This window comes from Tupaia chinensis, unplaced genomic scaffold (assembly GCF_000334495.1).
Source record: "Tupaia chinensis unplaced genomic scaffold, TupChi_1.0 Scaffold138921_1, whole genome shotgun sequence".
Classification (NCBI taxonomy): Eukaryota; Metazoa; Chordata; class Mammalia; order Scandentia; family Tupaiidae; genus Tupaia; species Tupaia belangeri.
The window spans coordinates 1,667,655-1,676,537 of NW_006198812.1; positions in this window are offsets into that span (position 1 = coordinate 1,667,655).

Here is an 8,883-nt window from a genome sequence, read left to right on the forward strand (position 1 = left end):
TTTCATGTGCAGTATCACAAAGCAGGAAGGAATATTTTTCAATTAAGGATGCAAGGGTTACAATTAAGGGCTAGGAGATAGGAAAAATATGTGGGTTATTTGAAATACCTGCCATCTCTTTGTGTTTACTCTCAGGAAAAGTGTGAGCAAGATGTCAGGATTTAACTGTAGAAAGAATAGCACTTATATCTACCAGGAATTAAAGAAACTGATTATCTATATTTATAGTTAATTAATTTTTAAACAATTATTTGGTTTTGTTATTATTATTAAATTGGCTATAGGGCACATGAGAAAGAGTGCCAGCCACCAGATCTGGGACTCTAACCGTGGCCAACCATGTGGGAGTCCTGTGCCTTAACTACCACACTACTGCTGGCCCTAGTTAACTCATTTTGAGTGTTTAAGTGTAGTGCCGGATATTGGGTATATTTTTTTCTTTTTTAGAACACCCTTGTTGATGTAAATTAGGGGATTTTGTTTTTGTCTTATGGTCAGATGTAACGATCTCTTTTCCAGTGTTGCCTCTATTTACAATATCTTCAAATGTCCTTGTCAATAGGTATTTCATTGAGAACTGAACTAGCTAACTGATATGCAGGGTGATAAGTTTGTTTAGGGTCTCGTCTCTTTATTCTAAAGCCCTTTCAAGCATTCTGCCAAGTGTTGTACGTGAAGCACTATTGAGCAAATATAAAATGAAGAAGACATCATCTTGTTTTCTGAGATCTTCACATTTAAGATGCTTTCTAAATCTCAATATTGAAAGGCCCCATGATCAGAAAAGAAATAGAATTCAATGTAAATTAATATGTATTTTATAAAAAATACCTTAATGGTACCATAATACATGAACCCTCTGCTGTATGAAATAATACATGTCATATCATGGACCTTCTTTAGTTTACTGGTTTGTATTTAGGGATGATTTCCTCCTCCAGGGGATATCTGGCAGTATCTTGTAGACATTTTTAGTGATCACAAGTAGGGGAGGAGTGGTTGTTACTGACACCTAGAAGGTAGAGGACAGAGATGCTGGAATGCACAGGACTCCTTTGTCCCGGCTCCTTAAAAAGAATTAGCCATCTCAAAATCAATAGTGTTAAGTTGAAAAGCTCCGCATTATTATTTTTATCTTTATCATCATTATTATTATTTCAGGAAAAGGGATAGAATTCTAAAAGTATATCCTCAGTCACCTATTTGACAATGCCAGAGGATAGCTTGTAAGTTACTTTAATTTGTAAAATTGAGAATAGAATTGAGGCTCTTCAAGCCAGAGGGGTCAGGTATGGGATAAAATGAGAAGATGGAGATGACTTCTGCACTGATTTATTAACAGAAAGCTTTAATTTGGGAAATGGAGAATAGCTACTCAGTAAGACCCAGGTTACTGTGGTAGCATATTGCTTCAATCATTCCTGATTAATTTATAGCAATTGGAATATAGGGTGAGCTTTCACTGAAGTCTCTTGTTAAAACTGAGAAAAACAGCATTAGATGAATCATTCTAAGGAGCAGAGTCTGATGCAGTCAATTTTAAAAGCTGTAGTTTGTTTTAAACCCATGTCTCGCTCAAAAATGGCAACACCATGGCCATATGTGTCCCCTTTCCATATGCTTATGATAAAATGATTATCATTGGCATCTCCCAACCATCTGCTCTTGGAATTTCAGGCTGTTAAGGTGAAACTGACTTAGAGTTGCATCATGGCTACTAGAGGTTATTTTTACTTTTTTTACTCTATTAATGTGCTGTTTAAGTTTATTTTAAGCCTCTGAAACAGAAGCAAATATTCATGATAAATTTTCAAGGCCTATTTGTTGTGTATAACTGTAACAGATTGTCAAATCTCAATATGTGTTTACATCTTTGGTGCTGGAGGTAAGGTTCTTTCTGTTTTATAATGTTTTACTTATTCAGATTTTGCAATCACTACAGAAAGAAAACACCCACAATACTAATATCTGTTCAAGTATATTTTTAAATATTCCATTCCAGTGCTGTCCATACTAATACATGATGTGGGTATTTGAGTTGGTTCCATGTCTTAACAATCCACTTAATATATACCAAGTGTCCACACTCTGTGGCTGAAACTGAAGGATTAGAGGATATAGAAAGATAGAAAATGGTTATAAGTACCAGATACAGTATGGCAAGAGAGTGGGTGAAGGAGGGGAGTCTGAGGAAAGACATTAAGGAGTAAAATAGAGAGGCAAGACATTTATTATCTGTTGAAGATAACGTGTTTAGTATTCTCAACTGGACTGGTGAGAAATGTACACATGTTGGAATATTCACTCTGCAAGCTAAGTGACATACATGATTGAATGTATAAAATAAATTGAAATAAAAAATATATATATAAAATACATGGGAAACAACTTTTCATTATTCTTTTGTAGCTACTTAAAATAACCAATTTATGTTTTCCCTTGTTTTTGTATAATTAGTTGACACCTGAGTGTATTCTGATGTAAAATTTCTAAATTCTTCAGGGGAAATGCTATCTTGGCTGGGGAATACATTGTTTGCTACAGCAGGACTGACTGGTGGCTCTTCCTGAGTGAGGGAAAGACTGATCCTAGTGCTCTGTCCTCCAGCACCGCTTACCCCTAACCATTTCAGCATAACTTGTAAAGACCTGAAAGAGGACCTTGGCAAATTACATATTTTGATAATGCCTCTAATTTCTTTCTTTCTCTAGAGAGAAGGGAAAGGGAGCCTTCTCCAGAAGGGTTTTCACAGTGATCCATCCCCAGCAGCCCAGAATCACAGCATATGTTCACTGGTGTGTTCAGGGAGGTCTTTGGATATAAACCTGGAACCCTCCCATCCAGGTCAACCTTAGACAGCATTGCCCTATAGTAAAAATCTCTCTCAAAAAAATTTTAGTGTCCTCATTACAGAGAGGCTTCTGATGAAGAACTTGGACTTAGATGCCCTATTAAATATACTTGAGAATCAGAGGTAATAAAATATTGTCAATTCAAACATGATTAGTGTCTTAGTGCAGGGTGCTATAACAAAGTACCGTAGACTGGGTGGCCTATAAATAACAAGTATTTCTCACAGTTTTGGAGGCTGGAAGTCTAAGATCAGAGTGCCAGCATGGTTGGCTTCTGGTGAGAGCCTTATCCTAGGTTGTAGGCTGCTGACTTCTTGCTGCATTCTCATGTGGAGGAAAGCAGTCAGAGAGCTTTCTGGGAATTTTTCCTAAGGGCACTAGTTCCATTCATGAGAGCTCTGCCTCATGACAAATTGGCTCCCCAAGGCCCTACTTGCTCACGCCATCATGCCAGGAGCTAGGATGTTGAGGTATACAAACATTCATTCCCTAACAACTAATTTGGAATATATGGTAACTGCATCTTTGCACACCCTATTTTAAAATATGCATGAAGGTTCTATTAACTTAGTCAATTTATGTGCGCTCACCAGAAAGACAGAGACAGAGACAGAAAGTGAGAAATCACCCCCCCAGGGGAGGGGGTGGCCATGCCGCAATCCCCTCTCCTCCATTCTCCTTTTGGGATCTTGGGAATGCATGCACACGTGCCCAGTGTGAGTTGAAGCCACCAGGTCTGAGACTCGAACTGTGGTCAACTACATAGGAGTCCAGTGACATAGCCATTACGCCAACTGCTGGTCCCAAGTAGATTCTTCTGGTGCTAGTCATCTTCACTCTAGCCTTCTCTAATTTCAGCCATAGCATTTCATGCTTATAGAATCCCATGTCAAGTGCTTGGGCCATTTTTGCTCTTACTGTAGTGTCCGTCTCTGAAGCTGTGGGAGTCTGATGTCTCTCCCTTCCCTTTCTTTTCCTCCCAGCCTTTAGTATCCTTTTCTGGGTCAGTTCTCTCCCCAGGCTATCAACACTCAAGTCTGAGCCTCAGGCTTTGCTCTCAGGAGGAATAAAACTAAGGCTCCTGGTTTATCCAGTGGTATGGTGGTTAAGTGAGCTGGCTCCCATATAGCAAAGTGTATGATTCAAGTACTGGACACAGCTACTTGGAAAACACTCTGGGCATATATGATCATGGGTGCCCAAAATCCTGAAAGGAGAATGGAGGAGGAGGGATTGTGGCATGGCCACTTCCCCTGGGGGTGCTTTCTCACTTGAGAGGTAAGTGTCAGGGGAGTACATGTACCCTTTGGCAAAATTATAGAAAAACACTAAGGCTCCCACTTTGAAATTTTATTGTTTCCTGTTTGTATGGAAACAGTGAAATTATAAAAGTTTCCTCTAATGTACTTAAGGTTCAGGGTTTTTTCATAGTCTCAGAACAGTCTTATACAAATTAATCAGGTTATGTAAGTTATTAAAATGTTTGATTTTGAGACTTACCAGAATTTTTTATAGGAAGAAAATCTGTTTTATTTTTACTTTTTTTTCCCTTTTGCCATAGTTTATCTTCTCATAGTTGAAAAAATGAACTGATTGTAGGGATTTTATGAGCAAAAATAATGTTAGTTTAAAATAAAATAAATGGAAGTAGCAGTGAAGTAGTGATCATTAAACCTGACACTTTAAGTGATTTTCAACATGACCAGCTGCCCTGCATAAGGCAACTATATTCAGCTGCTGCTAAGGAAGGATTTATGAAAACCTGATTCAAAATGGATGGTCACATCTTCTTTGGGATGAGTATGAACTACCCTAAATTCAAAGGGTGGGTGATACCAAAACAAAGCTGAAATTTTTAATTTTTTTCCTTATATTTATATGTGCTTTTTCTGGTCTTTAAAAAGGGTAAAACAAGCTTGTTTTTAAATATTTATTTAACTTTATTTTTAAAATTTGATCAGAGAGGTACAGAGAGAGAGAGAGAGAGAGAGAGAAAGAGAAAACCACCAGATCTGGAATTTGAACTGAGTGAGTCATGTGGGAGTCCAGTGCCCTTAACCACTATACCACCTGCTGGCTGCATTACAAGCATCTAATATGGAGACAGTATGCTATTTTTTTGGTGTGCGACATCTTGGAACCTAAAAAGAATTCAGTGATAGATTAATTCTATTGAATTTCTTTGCCCTTTGTAACTATAAGGCCCTTTCTTTTCTTATCTGATTCCCACATAATATCTTTTTTTAAATTATTTATTTATTTATTTATTTTTTATTATCATCATAATCTTCTTTATATTACATTGGATTACATATAACTTTACAGTATGTTACATTGTTTTTTCAAAAGGGAATGCCATACATGTCAGTCAGTACAGAGACATTAAAAATCTCCCCACTTCAACATTCAATATCTTTTCTATGTTTTCCCCAATCATTATTTTTATTATTCTAATTATTTTTTAAAACAGTCAATCGCTATTTCTCATTTTGCTTGTAAAAATACTTTGACCATCATGAAATACTTCTCAGACCAATCCAGTTCCGCATAATATCTTCAACCCTCATGTAAACTCAGAAAAGCCGTATTAGACTAGTTAGTGAATCAAATGACTTCTGCCATGTTTATGTTAAACTCTTAAAGATGCTTGGAGTCTGTTTAGCATTGGTTCCTAAATTTTCATTCAGCTGGTTTAATTTTCAGTAAAATATAACTAAAATTGATAAAAGAAATTTAGATTTCATGTCAAGATAGTTTCTTCATGTGTTTTTCACCCGTTGTATACCATGACGCAGAAATTATTGCTTGACAAAACTTGGGATGGGTCTTGGTTTTCTTGGGGAAGTGGGAATTCACATAAGCAAAGGACAAACAAGAGAAATCTAATTAAGCTCGCTCCTCACTCCCCATCTTTTCATCATCTGTATTGAGTCTCTCAGCAAGTTCTATGGGTATGTTCCATAGGATGCCACCTCCCACACCCCTCAAAGCCTCAATCACTGTGCGCAAAACATCAGTCATGGCCTGTTGGGGAGGTTGTAGACTATTTGATGTAAGAAGTCTGAATTTGGTATGCAAGAATTATAAGGGCAGGCCATACCTACTCAACACCTAGGGTTTGTGAGGCCCATGGCAAATTATTATAATCATCTTTCTAGGAGAAGGAAGACTCCTGAGCTATAGAAAGCTGAATCTGGGTGAATCTTTTCAAAATGAGAGTAGGACAAACCAGAGGCCAGTTAACCCTTTGTCCAAGACATTGGAGCTATCTTACAAAGTGACCCTTGGACAATTCTCTTTTACTAGCTTTATCAGAAGAGCTAGATCAAAGAAAAGGAAAGAAAAGGTCTGCCTCAAAATGGAAAAGTCTCTTTGTCTTACTAAGCAATGAAGGCTAAAAGGGCACCTGCTTAGCTAACCAATTCAGCTGAATCAATCTTGGCAACCTCCAGGGTGACAACTCTGTCATAATTATATTATCATAACTACCTTTGATACTCCTACCTCAAACAATGATGAATATCTGAAGCTTGCTTTGTCTGATATTGATACAGATATTTCAACTTGTTCTTTCTGGTTATTATTTGCATGATATATATTTTTTCTATCCTGTTAATTTTTTAACTTATCCGTGCCTTTGTTGGGTTCTTACACAAAAAGGAAAAAAAAAAAAAAGGTTAAGTCTTGCTTCCTCAAACCAATATGAAAAAAAATTTCTTATAAATGGTATCTGTAAACCATTCACATTTAAAATAATTATTGATATGTTTGTTTAGATTAAAACTTAACACATTGCTAGTTTTATTTTCTATCTGTTCCATCTGTTTTTTTTTTTAACTCTTTCTGTCTCAGGATAACTGAGAATTTTTTTATGATTCTATTTTATCCTATGAACTGCAATTTTACCTTCATTTAAAATCACTTTTAGTAGTTGCCCTAGGGTTTACAATATGTTTTGAAAATTAATCTGAGTCTAACCTCAAATAATAGTGTATCCTTTCACTTGTATGGTTGGGAATTTTTTTTTTTTTTTTTGGAGAGATTTTTCACTGTAGGGCGCGTGCGCTCGCCAGACAGACAGAGAGAGACATAGAGACAGAAAGCGAGAAATCACCCCCCAGGGGGGATGGTCACGCCGCAATCCCTTCTCCTCCATTCTCCTCTCGGGATCTTGGGCACGCACGCACACGCGCCCGGCGTGAGTTTTTTTTAAGCCACCAGGTCCGGGACATGAACCGCGGTCGACTACGTGGGAGTCCAGCGACATAGCCATTACGCTAACTGCTGGTTCCCTATGGTTGGGAATTTTTGAAAGACTATTTGCAATTCCTCCTTTTCATCCTTTGTACTTTTGTTCTTACACATGTTACTTTTGTATAAGCTGTAATTGACAGCATATTGTTAAAATTTTATTTAAAATGGTTACCTTTTAGAACAATTATATATTTAAAGATTTTTATTTTATGTTCATTTATTCTACTCCCACTCTTCATTTCTCTGTGAAGATCTATATTTCTGGCTGATACAAATTTCTCATCCAAGTTTTTTGCCTGCACAAATTACTTTAAATTTCAAGTGTATCTGTTATCAATAAATTCTCCTAGTCTTTCTCTTGCTGAGGAAGTTTTTATTTCTCCTTTATTTTCAAAGTATATTTTTGATGGTCTAGAATTTTGGGTTGACACAAACTTTTGAGTACTTTTTTTGTTAAAATATTCTTTTTCACTTTTTTAAAAAATTTCAAGTTCTTTTATACATTCAATCACATTATTTAGCTTGCAAAGTGAATATTACAACATGTGTGCATTTCTCCCCAGTCCAGTTGATAATACTATAAAGTTATCTACAACAGATAATACTCCATTTCTTTGTCCCATTAACGCTATGCCTCTCTCTTTTTCTCCTTAATGTCTTTCCTCAGACTCTATTTCTCTACCCACTCTCTTCCCACCCTTTATCTGGTATTCACAACCATTTACTGTGTTTCTATATCCTTTAGTCATTCAGTATTTAGTCAGTCCTAGAGTGCAGACACATGGTATATATTAAGTGGAGTCCTACAATGTCTCTCCTTCATAGCCTGGCTTGCTTCACTCAGCAGTAAATCTTCCATATTCATCCACTTTCTGTCAAAAGGCAGGATTGTCTTATCTTTTTTTTTTATGGCTGAGTAGTATTCCATGGAGTATATGTGCCACAGGTTTTTGATCCATTCATCTGTTCATGGACATTTGGGTTGGTTCCATGTCTTAGAAATTGTGAATAATGCCACAATAAACATAGATGTACAAGCACTTCTCTGATCAAGAATTCTTCTGTCCTTTGGGTAGATACCAAAGAGTGAGATTGTTGGATCATATGGTAGTTCTATTTTTAGATTTTTGAGGATTCTCCAAATTGTTCTCCACAGTGGTTGGACCAATTTACATTCCCACCAACAGTGTAAGAGAGTTCTCCTTTCACCACACCTCCGGCGTGGGTGGGTTATCTCGACGGAGGCGGCGCTGGAAAGGAAGACTAAGGCCTCGATGCTTTTCATGCACGTCCTTAGCCGGACACTCCCAAAGATCGCTGTCTGAGGAGTGACAACTGCTAGGAATCATCGTGCCTTTTTATTGAAAATGTGATACATGCAAGTAAATGGGTGAGGGGCAGTAAAAGATTTACTCTAAGGAACAGGGTATACAAAGCATGGAAGCAATAATTATAAAACATGCTGTTTGTTTTGTTAGCTCAGGTAAAGTCAATCACAGTTCTCAGGATGAGGAAGTCCATTTGTCTGCTGTATCTTCTTCTTGGATCTTGATTACTGGGAAGAGTCTTTTGAAGAGGGGGCTTGCAGGATGTTTGACAACTTCAGTCCCGGGCCAGGGCGATAACGTTGCTGGTTGCAAAGACCTAGATAGAAATCTTGTCTTGCTAAGTAAAGACACAGTTAATATATGGACTATCTATACATTACAACAATAGAGGGTGAGTCTATGATCTTATATGGGAAAGGAAGATGATCTTGTAGCTCAGGAGACAACAC